A 20,374-nucleotide genomic window follows, 5' to 3' on the forward strand; every position below is an offset into this window, starting at 1 on the left:
GATTTATAAGGACCAGCCTTTTACTTCATCAGTAGTGGGAATATTCTGAAAGTAGAAGAAAAATCATGATTAAGGACCAGCCTTGCACTTTATTAGTAGTGGGAATATTATGAAAATAAAAGAAAAATCATGATTTATAAGGACCAGCCTTTGACTTCATCAGTAGTGGGAATATTCTGAAAGTAGAAGAAAAATCATGATTAAGGACCAGCCTTGCACTTTATTAGTAGTGGGAATATTATGAAAATAAAAGAAAAATCATGATTTTTAAGGACCAGCCTTTTACTTCATCAGTAGTGGGAATATTCTGAAAGTAGAAGAAAAATCATGATTAAGGACCAGCCTTGCACTTTATTAGTAGTGGGAATATTATGAAAATAAAAGAAAAATCATGATTTATAAGGACCAGCCTTTCACTTCATCAGTAGTGGGAATATTCTGAAAGTAGAAGAAAAATCATGATTAAGGACCAGCCTTGCACTTTATTAGTAGTGGGAATATTATGAAAATAAAAGAAAAATCATGATTTATAAGGACCAGCCTTTCACTTCATCAGTAGTGGGAATATTCTGAAAGTAGAAGAAAAATCATGATTAAGGACCAGCCTTGCACTTTATTAGTAGTGGGAATATTATGAAAATAAAAGAAAAATCATGATTTATAAGGACCAGCCTTGCACTTCATCAGTAGTGGGAATATTCTGAAAGTAGAAGAAAAATCATGATTAAGGACCAGCCTTGCACTTTATTAGTAGTGGGAATATTATGAAAATAAAAGAAAAATCATGATTTATAAGGACCAGCCTTTCACTTCATCAGTAGTGGGAATATTCTGAAAGTAGAAGAAAAATCATGATTAAGGACCAGCCTTGCACTTTATTAGTAGTGGGAATATTATGAAAATAAAAGAAAAATCATGATTTATAAGGACCAGCCTTTCACTTCATCAGTAGTGGGAATATTCTGAAAGTAGAAGAAAAATCATGATTAAGGACCAGCCTTGCACTTTATTAGTAGTGGGAATATTATGAAAATAAAAGAAAAATCATGATTTATAAGGACCAGCCTTGCACTTCATCAGTAGTGGGAATATTCTGAAAGTAGAAGAAAAATCATGATTAAGGACCAGCCTTGCACTTTATTAGTAGTGGGAATATTATGAAAATAAAAGAAAAATCATGATTTATAAGGACCAGCCTTTTACTTCATCAGTAGTGGGAATATTCTGAAAGTAGAAGAAAAATCATGATTAAGGACCAGCCTTGCACTTTATTAGTAGTGGGAATATTATGAAAATAAAAGAAAAATCAAGATTTATAAGGACCAGCCTTTTACTTCATCAGTAGTGGGAATATTCTGAAAGTAGAAGAAAAATCATGATTAAGGACCAGCCTTGCACTTTATTAGTAGTGGGAATATTATGAAAATAAAAGAAAAATCATGATTTATAAGGACCAGCCTTTCACTTCATCAGTAGTGGGAATATTCTGAAAGTAGAAGAAAAATCATGATTAAGGACCAGCCTTGCACTTTATTAGTAGTGGGAATATTATGAAAATAAAAGAAAAATCATGATTTATAAGGACCAGCCTTGCACTTCATCAGTAGTGGGAATATTCTGAAAGTAGAAGAAAAATCATGATTAAGGACCAGCCTTGCACTTTATTAGTAGTGGGAATATTATGAAAATAAAAGAAAAATCATGATTTATAAGGACCAGCCTTTTACTTCATCAGTAGTGGGAATATTCTGAAAGTAGAAGAAAAATCATGATTAAGGACCAGCCTTGCACTTTATTAGTAGTGGAAATATTATGAAAATAAAAGAAAAATCATGATTTATAAGGACCAGCCTTTCACTTCATCAGTAGTGGGAATATTCTGAAAGTAGAAGAAAAATCATGATTAAGGACCAGCCTTGCACTTTATTAGTAGTGGGAATATTATGAAAATAAAAGAAAAATCATGATTTATAAGGACCAGCCTTGCACTTCATCAGTAGTGGGAATATTCTGAAAGTAGAAGATAAAATAAAGGATAAATACCAGAATTAAGATTGATTAAAGTTCTAAAAAACCTACATTTATGTACATCTCAATCCTATATTTAAAAAAAAAAGGACAATGAACCATTCACTTGGAAGTGGATTATTTTTGGACCATTCACTTGGAAGTGGATTACTTTTGGACCATTCACTTGGAAGTGGATAATTTTTGGACCATTCACTTGGAAGTGAATTATTTTTGGTAAGTTGTATCTACCTTTCAGACAAAGTTCCATTGTAGTCAGGGGAGATTATTATTAATATTAAATAAAAAAATAAAAGAAGAATATGTCTGAGAACACAAAATGCTCCTGCTCAAGCTTTGCAATTTTCTAAGTTAAAAAGGGACATAACTCTATAACTGTATATGACTCACTGTCCAAATTCGAACTCTGTCTGTGTGTATTGGGTCTTAGCATTGTGTATGAGTTTCATAAAATTTGCATGAGGCAAACTTAAGAGTGTGGAAACAAAAAAATCTACCAATTTCCAATTTATAAAGGGACATAACTCTAGAATGAATCACTGCCCAATTCGAACTCTGTCTGCGAGTTTTTGCTCTTAGCATTGTGAATTTGTAATTTTCCAAGTTATTAAGGGACAAATCTCTAGAACTGTAAATGACTCAATGTCCAAATTCAAACTCTGTCTGCAAGTTTTGGTTCTTAGCATTGTGTATAAGTTTCATAAAATTTGGCTGACGAAAACTTAAGCTAGAGTGCGGAAATGAAAATGGGACGGATGGAAAGGCAGAAGGATGGACAGAAGGACAGTCAAGTGAAACACTTAACGCTCCCTATGCTTAGCGGCAGGGGCAAAAAACAGCCAAGGACTTCACTGGAAATGAAAATATTAATTAAAGACTTAACATGCTTAAGATAAGATTTATTTCATTTGTTTTTCTCAATATTGTTCTGCCTTAGACTTTTACAGTTGTAAGAAGAGATGTGAGCGATATCATGCTGAAAAGTTGGCTTGTCTTTTGTTAAAATAATTGAAATCCCTTGAACAACATTTAAATTATCTCCCCTTAAAACAAAAAAAATAATCTATTTACCAAGCTTAATAAATACCACCTTCCCTCAATCCCCTCCCCATATATATGATATTTTTTAATTAAGAAACAAAAGCACAGCTGTAAACTGCAAATATAAGAACTTGGTCCAATGTGGTCCCCTATCAATAAATTCATTTCACAACAACAAAAAAATGCACTTTTTTTTGGTAATATTTTTCCTTTAAAGAAAGAGGTTGGTTGTCAAGCCATACAAATAAAATGAAAAACAATTGAAATGAAAAGGTATTTCAAAAAAGAAAATGGTAGTGGGAAGGATGAAAATGTTGTCTATGATTGTTAAATGTGATTGAATTAACCTGTTCACACATTTCTGATATATAACAAAGAAAAATACCTGTAAAAATGGAGGAGATATCTTCCCATTCATGCTGACTATTTCCTTCCATCCTCAGTCAATAGATATAAACTAAATGACTAAAATGTTCTTAATAATAAATTATAAAAGAGAACTTTTCTTAAAGATGTTCGATATTTTGGCATGATAAATTGTACATATAATTTGAAATATATTAGGATACTGGAGTTTACCCAAAAATCTATTGGAAATAGTTATTACATAGCTAATTAATATGAAGGGTGTGGACTTCTATTGAATGGGAGAGATTTGTCATCTGTAAAAACATGTCTATTAATTGTGCTTTATCTTTGTTTTTACATCTCTCACATCTGTGATTTATGGTATTTACCATCAACATCAAAGAAAACATTATCGAAGTACATATGAACTGTACTGATATAATTAATTTTTTATTTCTGACTTCTTGTATCTAGGATACAGTATCTTTATTCTGGACTATGACAGTCATCTTTTCCCATGAGTATAAAAATAAGGAGATGTGGTATGATTGTCAATGAGACAACTATCCACCAAAGTTCAAATGAAGTGGATGTAAGCAATATATATAGGCACCTGTAGGGCCTTCAACAATAAAAAAAACCATACTGTATAGTTGGCTATAAAAGACACAGACATTCAATTGAGAAAAGTAACGGCCTAGTTTATAACAAAACAATTTACAAAAAACAAATATGACGGATGTGAACCAATGACAACCTTTGAACTACAGGCTCCTGACTTGGGACAGGCACATAGGGTTAAACATGTTTGAAGGTGCCAACCCTCCCATAAACTGGGTACGTGGTGTAACAGTACAACATAAGAACACACAATAAAATCAGTTGGAATTTTATTTAAGGGCTCAACTCATCAGATCCATAGATAGCAGAAAAACATCTGACAAAAACACAGACCGGAGGATTATTTGAAGATTTTACTAAATGAAGCCAGTATATACAAGGATGTACATGTATCGAATCATGACACAATATCACAACATGCATATGAAAAAACTAAATCAAAGAAATAGAGCTTTTATAGCTGTTCTTCAGCTCAAATTCAAAGTTATTAAAGGTCTTCAAAATGCACCTTAAAAAACCCTTGCAACAACTCTGAGAGTTTGTAAGTGTTTTTTCACAAGGGAAAATTTCTGTCCCAATTTAACATAAATCTTTTCCAGTGGCAGTCCAGATTTCCCAGCCTTCATCCCTTGCAGATCATACCTATTGTAATTAATTGTTAATTTGTTTTTGTCCCAAATATGCATAAAATAATTTCCACAAGCAACAATAATTCAATAAAGCAATCAATGTATGTAGATTTAGTGGCAAAGCTCAGGCTACATCTTAAGTTTGTAAGATAATGCCATAGGAAAGACAAACTCTTTACCAGAAAACGTCTAATTATATCCCTTCCCCCTTAGGGAACAACCATGTAACTTCAAGGGGGGTTATGGTTTTTTGTCTGAATCAGAAATTTTTTTTCGCACAAAACGCGAACATTTTTTCCCCGACACTATCAATCAATTTTTTTTTTTTCAAAATTTAACACTATAGGGTATGGGGAAAATCAGGGTTCAGAATATTTTTTTTGTCATCTGCTTGACCACAATATTTTTTTTCATCAAATAAGGGATCAGAATATTTTTTTAGGAAAAAACCATAACCTCCCCTTGAAGTTAAATGGTCGTTCCCTTACTGCAACTTCCTATCACCTTCAGAAAATAATTATTTAAAATATGTCTTGTACTCACGGTCTATTAGTCTGGTTATACCTCACATACTTATTTAGAAATTCTACATGTACAAAATGTATGCAAAATCATAAAAAAAAACTTCAAGTGCGTAAAATTTTCTTCCCGGTTCAAGCTAAATACTTATAGATGTGCATGACAATTTGTAATTTATGACCCGTATTTAGATTTTGTATCTATTTTAAAGAATAGTGACAGGATATTGTAAATTGTTCATTTCATCAATATTTACATTATGTTTATATATTTTTGAATGACTGATCATATCTATAAACTTTTGACATGGTCGACTGTATCATACAAATCCTATTAAATGTGATCATTCATCCAAGGAAATTAAATAAATCAGACATGTGTACTATAACTGTACTATAACATGTATTTAACCATGACTTATAATTTTGAGGGACAAAGACGTGAATAGAGTATTTTATTATAAACACATTTAAAATTGTATAAAAAATTTACCATTGCCACTAGTCAAGTTTTAGCTTTTGCTATAATAAACTGTTGACACAGAGATATGTCTCGCCTGTATGGTTTTTTGGGTTTTTTTTTTATTATGGTAAAATGCAAATGTTGAAATTACAATTTACTTTCTATCACATGTAAATTGTAATTAAATTATGCAAAATTTTCCAAAGTCAATGGATCATGACTAAAGGTACAGGGTCAAATAATGTTCCCAACTATGTCCCCATTCAAATGCATTGATCGTCAAAAAAAGGGGGGTCAAACCCCCGGAACCCCCACCTGGATCCACCACTGCACATGTAAACTATGCAAAAGTTTCCAAGTCAATAGACCATGACTGAGTGGGAAGGCTCAAATAATCTCCATGGGAATGAGATATACCAATGCTAATACAACTGCATACCAAATACTTTTAACTTTTTATAAGTGGTTTTCCTTAAACTGACCTAATACAAACTTTAACAAATTGTTGATGCCGCAACCGCTGGAAACAGCAAGTACCTAAGTCTCACTTTTTCACTCTGTCAAGGCGAGACAACATTTAAATCAATTATTGCCTTTACCATGATTGCAACCAAGACTTAAAATCTACAATTTGCCACTGAGCCTTATTTTAATGTGCCAATTAGCCCAAATTTCATTACAAACACCAGCTTTGTTAAGTGTTTGGTATTACTATAAATTTTCACTTCTTCATACTATGAACATCAAAATTATTTATTTTGTAAAAATATTTCCTTTCTCTATTTGAACTGTCCACGTATACCTAACAACAAAATTATTTTCATTTACCTGTGTTAAAAGTAATTGCAAATGGCTGATATTTTTGTTCAAGCATATTGTTTTTCTTAAATTGTTTAACATTTTACAGCGGTATAACATGTTACTTTTATTATTCTTCCCTTAGTTTATTTATACTGGATTTACATTGTATCATAGATCAAATTTATTTGTTCAGTGTATGTTCACTGGTGTTAATATGTCTTTTGATTGAGTTAAGCCTTTTCAATTGTTATTTATAGTGTGTCTTTCTATGTTGTGATGTTACACTATTGTTTCAGATAAGGGTGAAGGTTTGGTACCATTAAAACGTTTAAACCCGCTGCAATTGATTGCACCTGTCCTAAGTCAGGAATCTGATGTTCAGTAGTTGTCATTTGTTGATGTGGTTCATAAGTGTTTCTCGTTTCTCGTTTTTTATATAGATTAGACCGTTGGTTTTCCCGTTTGAATGGTTTTACACTAGTAATTTTTGGGGCCCTTTATAGCTTGCTGTTCGGTGTGAGCCAAGGCTCCATGTTGAAGACCGTACTTTGACCTATAATGGTTTACTTTTATAAATTTTGACTTAGATGGGGAGTCGTCTCAATGGCACTCATACCACATCTTCTTATATCTATTAAAGCCTGATATATCATCATCTGACATCTGCTATAAAATAAAGGAAATGTAAGGTCTAACTCAAAGAGACAGCAACCCAACGACACAACATGTCAATGATACACAAATGTTTTTAAAGATATAATATAAATAAGGAATTATTTAAATCTGGAATAATTTTGAATTCTGGAAGAAATATATGATGAAAGCTAACACAATTTAGGAGGGTTAGCCATGCATGCATGGCTAAGGGGTGTTAGTTAGTTTATACTGAATCAGTGAAAGTAAAATTAACCTTAGCTATGAACGCATGGCTAACCCATGCATGGCTAACCTTCTTTAGTTGGGTTAGTTTTCATCATACATTTCTTATCAATTTTCCAGAATTAAAAATTATTCCAGATTCAAATAATTCCTTGTTCATATATATATATATACATGAAGTTAAATTTGCCCCATGCATAGATAATTTGTAAATTAATCAAAATTTTTGCATCATATTTTCGAGTCAAAAATTTAAAATGTTTAAGAATAAAGATCAGCCATTACTCTTCATTATAAAAAGTTTAATTTCACATGAAAATATATATAGGTTGATTCATAACAAATAGGGCTTAAAATTAATTTATTGTTTCAGAAAAATATATCAATAATATATCATTTAGTTATATTTGCATTCAGTGTGACCTGATCACAAAAAGTTAGATCAAAATAACTGGTAAAAACATACCCTGGTATATGTTTAACATCCTTAAATTTATATCATATTACGCACAAATGATTTTAAATCTATAAAATACAAAACATAAACATGTCAATTGATTTTTATTTTTCATGTCTACTTACATGTGTACCTTATTTAAAGAACGTCTAATATACAGATTGTCCATTAAATGATAATAAGACAAGGACTAACCACTGGCCACTGTTTGGCTTTCAACAATTAGTAAAACTTATACTTCTATCCATTATAGTAAAAGTTGACTTATTTGACAATTGTTTGCACCTGTCCTAAGTCAGGAATCTGATGTTCAGTAGTTGTCTTTTCTTGATGTGGTTCATAAGTGTTTTCTCGTTTTTTTATATAGATTAGACTGTTGGTTTCCCCGTTTAAATGGTTTTACACTAGTAATTTTTGGGGCCCTTTATAGCTTGCTGTTCGGTGTGAGCCAAGGCTCCATGTTGAAGACCGTACTTTGACCTATAATGGTTTACTTTTATAAATTTTGACTTGGATGGAGAGTTGTCTCATTGGCACTCATACCACATCTTCTTATATCTATTATATATGTTAGAATAATTTAATTTTGGATGTAACGCGTCTTCTGATTGGCTGACGTTGTTTTGTTTATCAGCTCATAGACATAATTTTGTCATGTGACCGTGACGTCATCAACGTTTTTTCATGGTTTACTCCGGTTTGAAATAGAATTTAGAATTAAATTATAAGAAATGACTGTAATATTTTTTCTGTCTATTCGAAATAACATAAAAAATGTGGTGCACACTTTAAAATAACCCGCTACGCGGGTTATTCAGTGTGCACCACATTTTTGATGTTATTTCTTCATAGACAGAAAAAATATTACAGTCATTCCTTAAATAATTTTGCTTTGAAATTTTACATATAAGAGTTAGTTTTGTCACAGATTATATTTTAGGGTTGAATTTTGGGGGGTAAGGGATTACAGTTAGAAAACTGAGAAGGAGGTAGGTAAATCTAAGGTATAAAATGGAGTTAATAAGGTTCTTTAATATTTTCAGTACAGTTATATTCAGAAAAACTAATGCTATAATAATGTTCATTATGATAAATAAAATATTGTACAAGATATCATTACTAAAACTTATATATATGAGGAAGCAATTCTCTTAGACAGAGTTGACCTTAGGTCCCAATATTCATGATATTCTTTTTATCCATTCCGGGATTTCAAATATATGAAGCTCCCGATTTGCCTTTTCAGAATCTATAGGACTATGGGTAATCTCATTGTTCGTACACCAAAATGAAAATAACGTTACGTCATTGGTTGAATTTCCATTGTTTGGAACATTTTAAACCAATCACAACGTTTTGGTGTACACTTTTGAAAATATCACCCAGAATGCATTAGATTCTGAAACGGTGAATTTATACATCTCTGTTTAAATCCTTTATTTGGTTTGGATCTTTATATATATAAGCCTGCTGTACAGTATATGTTCATGTTTAGGTTCCTTTATAGGTTCCCTCTCATTGATGTATTCATACCCTATTTCTCAAATTATTCATACTCATGTTTTATAACATTAAGTTGGTATTAATTTTGACATACATTGATTTATCAATATATTGAATATTTTGTTTTGATAGAAAATATCAATTGATATCCCAACGGAAGATTTAAAGGTTTTAGTCAAAATATCAGATAAGATAATGGTATGTTTTATCAATAAGACATTTTATACCTGACAAAAAAAAACAATGCCCAATATGCCACCTTTGCTGTGAGAAAGAATTGATTGCTCTTCTTTTTATGCTACTAAATCAAAGTACTGGTATATAAAATTTGAATGGTATATATAGTTTTTGATGTGCTTGATGCACATTTAAACAGTTTGCGCGAGGCGAGGGTGCAGGTGGTTTACCTGATGTGCAGTCCAGTGGTCAAATTATATTATTTACTGGTCTGAGCAAATTGTTCACTGGACAATCAACATGATTGGCAATGGTATAACTAAAAATTCAAAATTTGAACTGTACATAAATTCACTCCATTTAAAATTTTATTTTACTAGAATGACGAGCATCTTACTGGTTTTGACCCAGAGTTCAATTTTCTCAATTTACAATATACAAAATAATACTGTTGACACAAAAATATGTTTTGATTGAAGGTACAGGGCTAAATAACCTACACTGAAATGAGAAAAGCCAATGCGAATACAACTACATACCAAATAGGGTTGACTTATCATAAGTTAAGTGATTCCCTTTAAACTGACCTAAACACAAACTAATATATGTACATGTAAACTTAAGAAAATGTTTCCAAGTCAATAGAACATGACTGAGGGCCAAATTGTCTCCATGGAAATGAGATGTGCCTATGCTAATACAACTGCATACCAAATATCATTGACCTACCACTAGCAGTTCCCCTAAAACTGACAAACAAATGTTCTAATACATTGTTGACACTGCCGTCACTGCTACCACCGGAAACAGCACACTTTAGTCTTGCTTTTTCAACTTTGTAAAGGTGAGACAAAATTGACCGGAATAAACATAACAAAAACCTTTTAATACTTGTGATATTGTTCACTGTCAAAGATTGTAATATTTAAAGCAATTGGATGAATAAATGTCAATTGATAATATGATTATGATATTTGAGAACATTAACCACATTCTTCCACAGATATAAAGACTTGTTAAAAGGAGTTTGGCGGTACCTATAGAAGTCTCTATTCATACTCTCTTTTTTGTAATTTTGATAATGCAAATGTTGAAATTAAAATAGCAATACTTTTAACATGTAAGTTATGCAAATATTCAAAGTCGATGAACCATGACTGAAGGTACATGGCTAAACAATTTCCATGGAAATGAGATGTGCCAATGCTAATACAACTGCATACCAAATACCATTGACTTATTATAAGTTGTTTCTTTAAACAAACCTAAACACAAACATTAACTTGTAAACTATGTAAAAGTTTCAAAGTCAATGAACCATGATGAGGGGGTGGGGCTATATAATCTCCATGGAAACGGTACTTGCAAATGCCAAAAAAATTGCATACCAAATATCATTGACTTAACATTAGCAGTTCATCTTAAACTGATCTAATCACAAACTTATACATGTAAACTAAGCAAAAGTTTCAAAGTCAATAGACCATGACAAAGGGGGCGGGGTCAAATATTCTCCATGGAAATGAGATGTGCTAATGCTTATACAAGTGAATACCAGTTAACATTGGCCTACTACTAATGGTTCCCCTTGAACTGACCTAATCACAAACTAATACATGTAAGCTAAGCAAAAGTTTCAAAGTCAATAGACCATGACTGAGGGGTGGGGTCAAATATTCTCCATGGAAATGAGATGTGCTAATGCTTATACAACTGAATACCAACTATCATTGACCTACCACTAGTGGTTCCCCATAAACTGATTTAATCACAAACTAATACATGTAAACTAAGCAAAAGTTTCAAAGTCAATAGACCATGATTGAGGGGGCAGGGCCAAATAATCTCCAAGGAAATGAGATGTGCCAATGCTAATACAACTGAATACCAAATATCATTGACCTACAACTTGTGGTTCACCATAAACTAGACCTAATCACAAACTAATACATTGTTGTTAACGCCGCCGCCGGAAACAGCATACCTATATGTCTCGCTTTTTGACTCCGTCAAGGCGAGACATAAAACTAATTTGAGTTATTTTATACTTTTATTTTTAGAAATAACTTTAATCAAAGTGCTTGTAAGCACAGAAGGGTAAAGATTGCTTTAATTTATCATTGGGAAGTAAAATTAAACATTGCATTGTATAAAGCATTGATGTAGTTGATTCAACTATGGATCAAGGAAGATAAGTCAAATTTTAAAGATTACTTAAACAATGACATCATTGATATTTTAAGAACAGAGATTAGATTCCTGCAACTTGCACAAGTTATGTAATTTTCTTGACAAATATAACATCACATTGAAACTTGAATATATATCTGAGAATATATTTCATTGATAAATTTCTGGAAATGTTCATGGATAGGATGTTTAGAATGTTATGATCAATGCACTATATTTTGTGTATCTTAAAAGTAGTGATAAACCTTGGAAGATTTAGATATCTAGTAGGTACCATAGGGTTTTGCTTGCATTTCAAAATTTTATTAAACTCTGCATTATAATTTAGTTTGTTTAAGGAATGAACAGTATATTATTTATTTTGTTATGTAACAAGAAAACAAGTAGAGTAACCTCATTTTTATGCCCCCGCCGTAGCGGGGGCGGCATTAAGTTTTACCCTTGTCTGTCTGTACATATGTACGTACGGAAACCAATTTTGGGACGTACATCCCAAAATTGGTTTTCGTTCTCTAACTTGAGTTTGCCTCAACCAAATGTTATCAAATTTATATACAATGCTTATTACCACAAAACACAGATCAAGTTTGAATTTTGGTGGCGTCACTTTAACCGTTCTAGAGTTATGCCCCTTTATAAATGGAAAAATTGCAAAATTTTTATTTTCTTCTAAATATTAAGTAATTTTTAAAATTGGAGTTATCTTCCTTTGTCCATGATTATAGTTGAATCAACTACAATCAATGCTTTATACAATGCAAAATTTAATTTTGACTTCCACTGATAAAACACAGATCAAGTTGAATTTGGGTAGTGTCACTTTAACCATAATTGAGTTATGCCCCTTTATAAATCGAAAGATTGCAAAATTTTTAGTTTCCATTCTGTAACTTAAGTTTGCCCCAACCAAACATTATGAAACCTATACACAATATTCATTACCACAAAACTAAGATCAAGTACAAATTTTTTGTTTCCGTTTTCTAACTTTAGTTTGCCTCAACCAAATGTTATGAAACTTATACACAATGCTTATTACTACATAATACAGATTAAGTTCTAAATTCGGTGGCGACACTTTTACCATTCTTGAGTTATGTCCCTTTATAAACATAAAAATTGCTTAATTTTTCATTTCCATTCTCTAACTTTAGTTTGTCTCAACCAAATGTTATAATACTTATACACAACCGTTCTAGAGTTATGCGTGTTTACAAATAGAAAAAATGCTGAATTTTTAGTTTCTGTTCTCTACTTAAGTTAGCCTCAACCAAATGTTATGAGACTTGCACACAATGCTTATTACCACAAAACTCAGATCAAGTTCAAATTTGGGTAGCGTCACTTTTACCGTTCGTCAGTTATGTCCCTTTATAACTATCTGATATGCAAGCGGGAGTATCATCTGTGTCCACATGTGGACACTATCCACATTTATTTTCAATTATTTTCTAAAAGCATTTATCAATGTTATCTTGTCATATTTTATTTCAAAATTTTATCATTTTAGCTTTCTTTCTGTTCACATAATCATGGTAATGCTTTAAAATTCTGAGTTTAACCACTACAAGTAAATGTCAACTATCTTGAAAACAAGTTTGATGATCCATTCTTTATAATTTATTTTTTCAGGAAAAACATGATAAAAACTACATTTGGGCAAATATCAGATTCTGTTTAGACTTTCATTGCCATATGTTTCCACAAATTTAAACAGATTGCATTAATTTTTAAATTTAAAGAAATAAGTATAATCTATTCAATAAACGTTCTATTACATAATAACATCAGAGATTACATTGACATAAATACCTAATTCTATCCCAAAATCATTGGAGAAAAAATCCTGTTTACATCAAATCTATCAAACTATATCTATTGAGGAAAAAAAATGTTTCACATCAAAGATTTCATAAACATATATATATCTTAATCTTTCACAAAAGTATTGAATAACTGATTCATGTGACAAAACATATTTTTAAGTTTATTGAACTTTAATTTTATTTCCATAAATCATTTATACCGGTAAGTGTGAAATAACAAGGATAGAGAACTTTTATAAACAAAAATGTGTCCATTGGATATCATGTCCTATTCTGCTTCAAAACCTTATATACATGTACCAGTTAATTATTTTTGCTAACTGTAAATTCAGAAATTATTGCATGCATTTATTATTGCAATTTTTGAAGAATGGACAAAACTGAGATATTAACTATTCCAATTTTAGGAAAATATGTATACAGATATATGTATCAGATATCAGAATGTGAGTTCTAAGTATGGGGATACCAACGAAGTCACATTATCTGCATAAAGAAAATCCTCACAATAATTTCGGAATTTACATTGGATGTTGGGCCATAAAAAAGAATATGTTTGCTTGCCCTAACCCTACCTACCCAGAAAATAGCTGCCTACTCAAAATCTTTTATTGTCCTGATGTGAAAAAGTTTTTTTTTTAATCATATAGGCATGAAGACTAAAAAAAATCTGACACTTCAATTTCTCTTTGCCGAAAAAAAAAAGAAAATGCCTACCTACCTACCCACTGTCTATACCTTTGGGTAGGGTTTGGGCAAACCAAAATATTTTTAAGTGTGGCCTTGGATGTGTACTGATTGATATTTTAGTCTTAGATACATGTTCTTTTTCATTAATTGTTATTGGCTTAATTTGAACTAGCTGTCAGTAACTGCTAGTACTCTCAGATCTGTACTTAGTGTCTTTTCGTTTTTGGCATGTACAAGTACCTGTCCACATCCACTCTGTATTTTTTGTTAGATCTATTTCTATTTGTATCCATCTGATGAGTTAAGCCTTTTTCAACCGATTTTTATAGTTTGTTCTTATGTTGTACTGTTACAACACTGTACCAGGTTAGGGGGGTTGAGCACTCACAAACATGTTTAACCCCGCCACATTCTTTATGTGCCTGTCCCAAGTCAGGAGCATGTAGTTCAGTGGTTGTTGTTAGTTCATGTCTGTCATTTTTGTTTTTCGTAAATTGTTTTGATATAAATTAGGCCGTTAGTTTTCTCAATTTAATTGTTTCTTATTTTTCATGTCGGGGTCCTTTATAGCCGACCATACAGTATGGGTTATTCTAATTGTTAAAGGCCGTACAGTTGCCTATAATTGCTTACATCAACTTCATTTGAACGTTGGTGAATAGTTGTCTCATTGGCAATCATATCACATCTCTTTATTTTTATTCAGTATATTGAACAAGAATATATGTGTCCATAGGAACACCATACCCTGCTCACGCTATCACTTTTCCATGTGCAATGCACCATGAAATCTTGCTCAAAACCCTTATTTGGCATACATAATATTAAATAGTTCACTTTATAATGAATATGTGTATGTTTATGTGACCAAAAACTATCCTAAAGTTCTAAACTAAAACTTTAATTTACATTAAACCAAATCTTAAACCGAATATTAACAGTAATTGGGACAAAAAATTCACATCAAAATGAAAATGTGTATTAAATTTCAAGTTGGTGTGACAATATAACATCATAAAATACTACCTTAAACCAAAATCTTATTTAACCTGATCCTGTTCAGGAGGACAAATAGAACAGAGAACAATATACCCCCATCTATTAGATATAGGTTATTATAATGACATTTTTTCCATAGACTGCCTTAAGCTATTTTGGGTGTTTTTTGCCAAACTATTAAGTAATAGATAATGCATATTTTAAGGTTTTTCTTGTCCTATAACACACCGAGGGGTGTCAGGATTCATCAAATGAAAGACCTACCATAGAAAAACCTTAAAATATGCATTCTCATGATTATGTGACTTATATTACGTCAAAAAATATTATTTTTCTGCAACGATTTGCATCCTATTCCTATTTTAACAGTCAAAGTAAAGTGGGGTATTCTTTTCTAATGCGTTCAGGTTTAAATACGCCCTACGGCTCATTTATAATGTGAAATAAAACTCACTAATTAATTTAGATACATGTATAATCTTTAGAAATCATTACCCAGTTACAATTAAAAAAAAATTCCTATAACTGCATGATGCAAGACACAAATGAATTGTTATGGTATATGAAAAATACAACTCACTGTGTAAGTAATCTATTGTATCAACTTAGTATATGAAAGGAGGATGCTGTGTTTTTCTTTTGTTTCCATGACATTTTTATCCCAAAAAAGCAGATCATTTTTTCAACAATTTTTAAAACTAACTACTCAGAATAATTGTTTTCTCTCTTTTGTATCTAAAATATTTTATTGTTTTAGTGAAACCTTTGACACATCCCTGTAAATATAAGTAACTGCATAAAATATCCATTTTTTAAATATTTACACAATTTTTGGTGTACATATTTTTACATTTATCATATATGTATATCTGTATGCTTTTATATATAATGCGTCTTCAATACTATACTATATTATGACGTTCACATGTGTTACATTTATAAGGAAAAGGTTATTAATAAATTCCTACATTGTTTGCATATATATAATAAATTAAAAAACGATTATAACCGAAATCAAATATAATTTTCCAGTCGATTCCCAACACTACAATCTCTTGAAGAATTAGTCATTTAGTGATTAACTACATGTAGACGTCTGTTTTATTTCTGTATCCAACAGGATTTGATCATTTTTTTGTCTTTTATAATTGGTAATTTACTTATATCTGTGTAAAACCAAAACAAAAATAAATTTACCCAGTAATCCATCAGGTAGGAACTGGTTTTTATATTAATGTCCTGTAAAAAATTCCAATTGACCAATATTGACCAGTATTTACCAATATTTACTGTGGCCTGGTCAATTCTAGTATTCACATGTTTTTTGCCAACCTTGACTAGGCCACACTTAAAAATATTTTGGTTTGCCCAAACCCTACCCAAAGGTATAGACAGTGGGTAGGTAGGTAGGCATTTTCTTTTTTTTTCGGCAAAGAGAAATTGAAGTGTCAGATTTTTTTTAGTCTTCATGCCTATATGATTAAAAAAAAAACTTTTTCACATCAGGACAATAAAAGATTTTGAGTAGGCAGCTATTTTCTGGGTAGGTAGGGTTAGGGCAAACAAACATATTCTTTTTTATGGCCCTATTAAAGATTGTCTGTCAAAATGATAAAAACAAAAAAAATTGCAACAGTCTAACATTTGTCTAACAAACACTTTGTTATTAAAATTATATAAAAACATACATATCAAAGAAACCAATTCATGTTAATACATGTAATAAGGTCAAATACGTCAGTGGACATGTTTACTTAATATGGGTTTCCTCCCTCCCTGTCCATAAAAATTAGCGCCTGTAGGAAAGAATTTGTTTTTATAAATTTTTTTCATATTTCGACTTTTAACGACAAAATCTGGAAAAGTCACATGTTTTTCTTGACGAATGATCTTTACTTGCAAGTACACATCTGATGATTCTGATCTTGTAATTTTAGTATTGCTTTTTACAGTGTTATGACAACTTTTCACTTGATTTTTGTCATTTTATTACAAATTTGACTGAAATGGTTAGTGAAACGAGCATTAGGTACAATGTATGTTAGTAGTCTACTCAAAACTCTATCTATCCCATCGAACTAGAGATAAAGGATACTACAGATACAGTTAAGTCTGCCTCATATCTTGACTTACATCTAGAAATTGACAATGAGGGTCGGTTGAAAACAAAACTTTACGACAAAAGAGATGATTTCAGCTTTCCAATTGTGAACTTTCCATTTCTATGTAGCAACATTCCAGCAGCGCCTGCATACGGAGTATATATCTCCCAATTGATACGATATTCCCGGGCTTGTGTTTCCTATCATGATTTCCTTGATAGGGGATTGCTGCTCACAAAGAAGCTATTAAGCCAAGAGTGCCAAATGGTGAAGTTGAAATCATCCCTTCGTAAATTTTACGAACGCCATCACGAGTTGGTTGACCGTTATGGAATAACCGTTTCACAGATGATATCCGATATGTTCCTTATGTCGTAACTACAATACCCTTCCCTTTTCACGAATGTGACTTACAGAATTAGACTATTTACCGGATTTGTAATAACATAAGCAACACGACGGGTGCCACATGTGGAGCAGGATCTGCTTACCCTTCCGGAGCACCTGAGATCACCCCAAGTTTTTGGTGGGGTTCGTGTTGCTTAGTCTTTAGTTTTCTATGTTGTGTCATCTGTACTATTATTTGTCTGTTTGTCTTTTTATTTTTGGCCATGGCGTTGTCAGTTTGTTTTCGATCTATGAGTTTGACTATCCCTCTGGTATCTTTCGTCCCTCTTTTTTTGATATAATTATAGAAAATTGTATGTTTTATCATAATTATTGCTGTAATTTTTCAAAAACACCTTATTTGTGTTTGATTATTTTTTTTTCAACTTTGCCAAATAAGGGGAGATAACTCTGATAAAGTCATTTTTATGATAGAAAGTGTTGTGAATTTACATATTTTAATCTATAGCAAGAAAACAAGTTCGGTGAGCCCATTTTTTCTTTTTCTTATCTGAAAGCATGTTATAAGAGCTATCTTCTCACATTATATCTTAAAATTCTATCAGGTAGTTTTCTTTTTATCACACAAAATCTGATTTGTCATGCATTATCTATACAAAATCTAACAATTTTGCACTACCTGTAGCATGAAAAAAAGTCTGGTGACCCATACTTTTATTATATTTTTGAAAAAAGCATGATAAACACTTCATTTTGACAATATTTAAAAAATTCTATCAATTTTAATTAAGACGCCCTAGCCACCTTAAGACTTGCCAGAATGTTAGGTGAGGAGGTTAGGACCCAAATTATTACGAACGTAACAATCATATTTGTGTCTACGGGTAAATGGCGTAATTATTACATTAGCTCTTGACAAGGTGTCCCACAGCCTTCTCCTACTTACACCATGATGGCATCATAAGACAAACAAATACTCTGGAGTATGCATCGGCTGTTGTCTGCTCTATGGTTGGGTTGTTGTCTCTTTGACACATTCCCCATTTCCATTCTCAATTTTATCATCAAGGGATATGGTTAACTAAATACCTGGACTGGACAAAAGCAAATGATCTAGATTGGGAATGACATTTAAACAACACCCTGTTTAAAGCCAGTCAAAGCCTTGGTTTATCACACCTCCACATCAGCTCAAAATCCATCAAAGAGCACGCTGGTAAGACATTAGTTGGACCACAAATGAAATATTCCACAACAGTATGGGACCTGTAATGGTTTATAAGCAATACCACAAAGACAAATATTCTACCATAATTTGTCGACTGAACTATATTCTTCGACTTTCAAACTAGTTAACAATAGTACATTTATTATCTTGAAGATTTTGTACTTAAAAACTGTTTAAACATTATTTGTTGAAATGTTACAATCTTTATAAATCTGTTAAAGAATTAATAAATTGAACATAACAATAATTAACGCTTTGTAAACTTTGGAAAATTGGATAAAAATTGAGGATCTAAAATCAGTGAATAGCGTCCTTAAGACTTGTTTCTTTGAACTTTGAAAGAAAATAAGAGAGAAATGTGCCCCCCTTTTAAGGGAAAAATTTGATTGATTATTTAGGGAATCACTGAAGCATGACTGGAGCCCCCCCCCCCCCCCCCCCCACCTTTTATGAAAATTTCTGAATCCACTGATATACACAGGTAAAAGAGGTATTGCCTACTCTCTGTTTTGTTTATTCTAGCTGCTGAACCGTAGCTCTTCGGTCCTTATGATAATTTTTGACAATTTGCGGACTGAACCGTAGCTCTTCCGTCCTTCTGATATTTTTTGACAAATTAATTTGTGGAGTCCGCAAATTGTCAAAAAAATATCATAAGGACCTAAGAGCTACAGTTCCACAGCAAAATTTATTCTAACATTTTTTAATGAGTCTTTGATCAGCTGTAAATGTGATAATGTCAATTAATGAATCGATCCAAAAATGTAAACAAAGTCGATCATCGATCAGCTGTTTTACCACACAAACAAAATGAACCGATATATAGGTAATTGAACGGTTTTAGCAGATGACATGCAGTTCCAACATTTTTTTCTTAAAGCTTACCCCATATCACGGAATATAAACGATTACATTCAACTAATGTATCTATAGCATGTCTTTTTCAGCAATTTTAATTGTTCCTGTTAAGGATGCTGACCTTGGCGACCTTGTAGTTTTGAGTTACCTCCCTTACAACAGCGTACAGATGAGTACCATAACTTTTCCCGCGTTAATCTACTTTACTACTGTTTAAATAGTTTATTAACTTTAAAACTTTAAAACTTTTATTCTCTGGTATAAATAAATATTTTGGGACAAAATAGGTCGGGTCGTGTCTCCTTTAATATTAGTCGCACTTGCATAGTATACAATATTATGACCCAATGTTCTCAGTGAATTATTGGAGAGATTTCTGATAAAGCCGTATTATAGAGTTTTAATAATACCTTAAAATTCGGTTTATATTTATGTATGAAAAATGTCTCTTTGTTGATTCTCTTTGGTTCTGTCGTTCCATCAGCACACTGATGAAATGGAAATATTTTGTATTTGATGGTGTTCCTGCTAGCATAGCACTGACAAGTATCTAAGCCGGTGTCCACTTAATGGTATTTGTCTATAATTCTATATTCTTTTTCGAAGTGACATGCCTATTAGATCTGTGTAATCTTCTCCACAACCAGTGCATGTCATTGTGTATAAAA

The 20,374-nt window shown here is 31.8% G+C and overlaps 1 protein-coding gene across 2 annotated transcripts in view; it reads right to left on the bottom strand.

Moving 5' to 3' along the window:
• Window positions 1-19,837, bottom strand: part of LOC127710026 (monocarboxylate transporter 12-like) — a 32,426-nt gene extending 12,589 nt beyond the window's left edge. The window contains exon 1 of one of the 2 annotated variants that reach the window (XM_052215744.1): window positions 19,734-19,837. The gene's annotated coding sequence lies outside the window, so the exon portion shown is untranslated. Of the gene's footprint in view, window positions 1-5,210; window positions 5,301-19,733 lie in introns of those variants that run through there. The other variant, XM_052215745.1, reaches the window with a different exon arrangement.
• Between the last annotated feature and the right edge of the window lie 537 nt (window positions 19,838-20,374).

Source organism: Mytilus californianus, unplaced genomic scaffold (assembly GCF_021869535.1).
Source record: "Mytilus californianus isolate M0D057914Y unplaced genomic scaffold, xbMytCali1.0.p SCAF_7, whole genome shotgun sequence".
NCBI classification, from domain to species: Eukaryota; Metazoa; Mollusca; class Bivalvia; order Mytilida; family Mytilidae; genus Mytilus; species Mytilus californianus.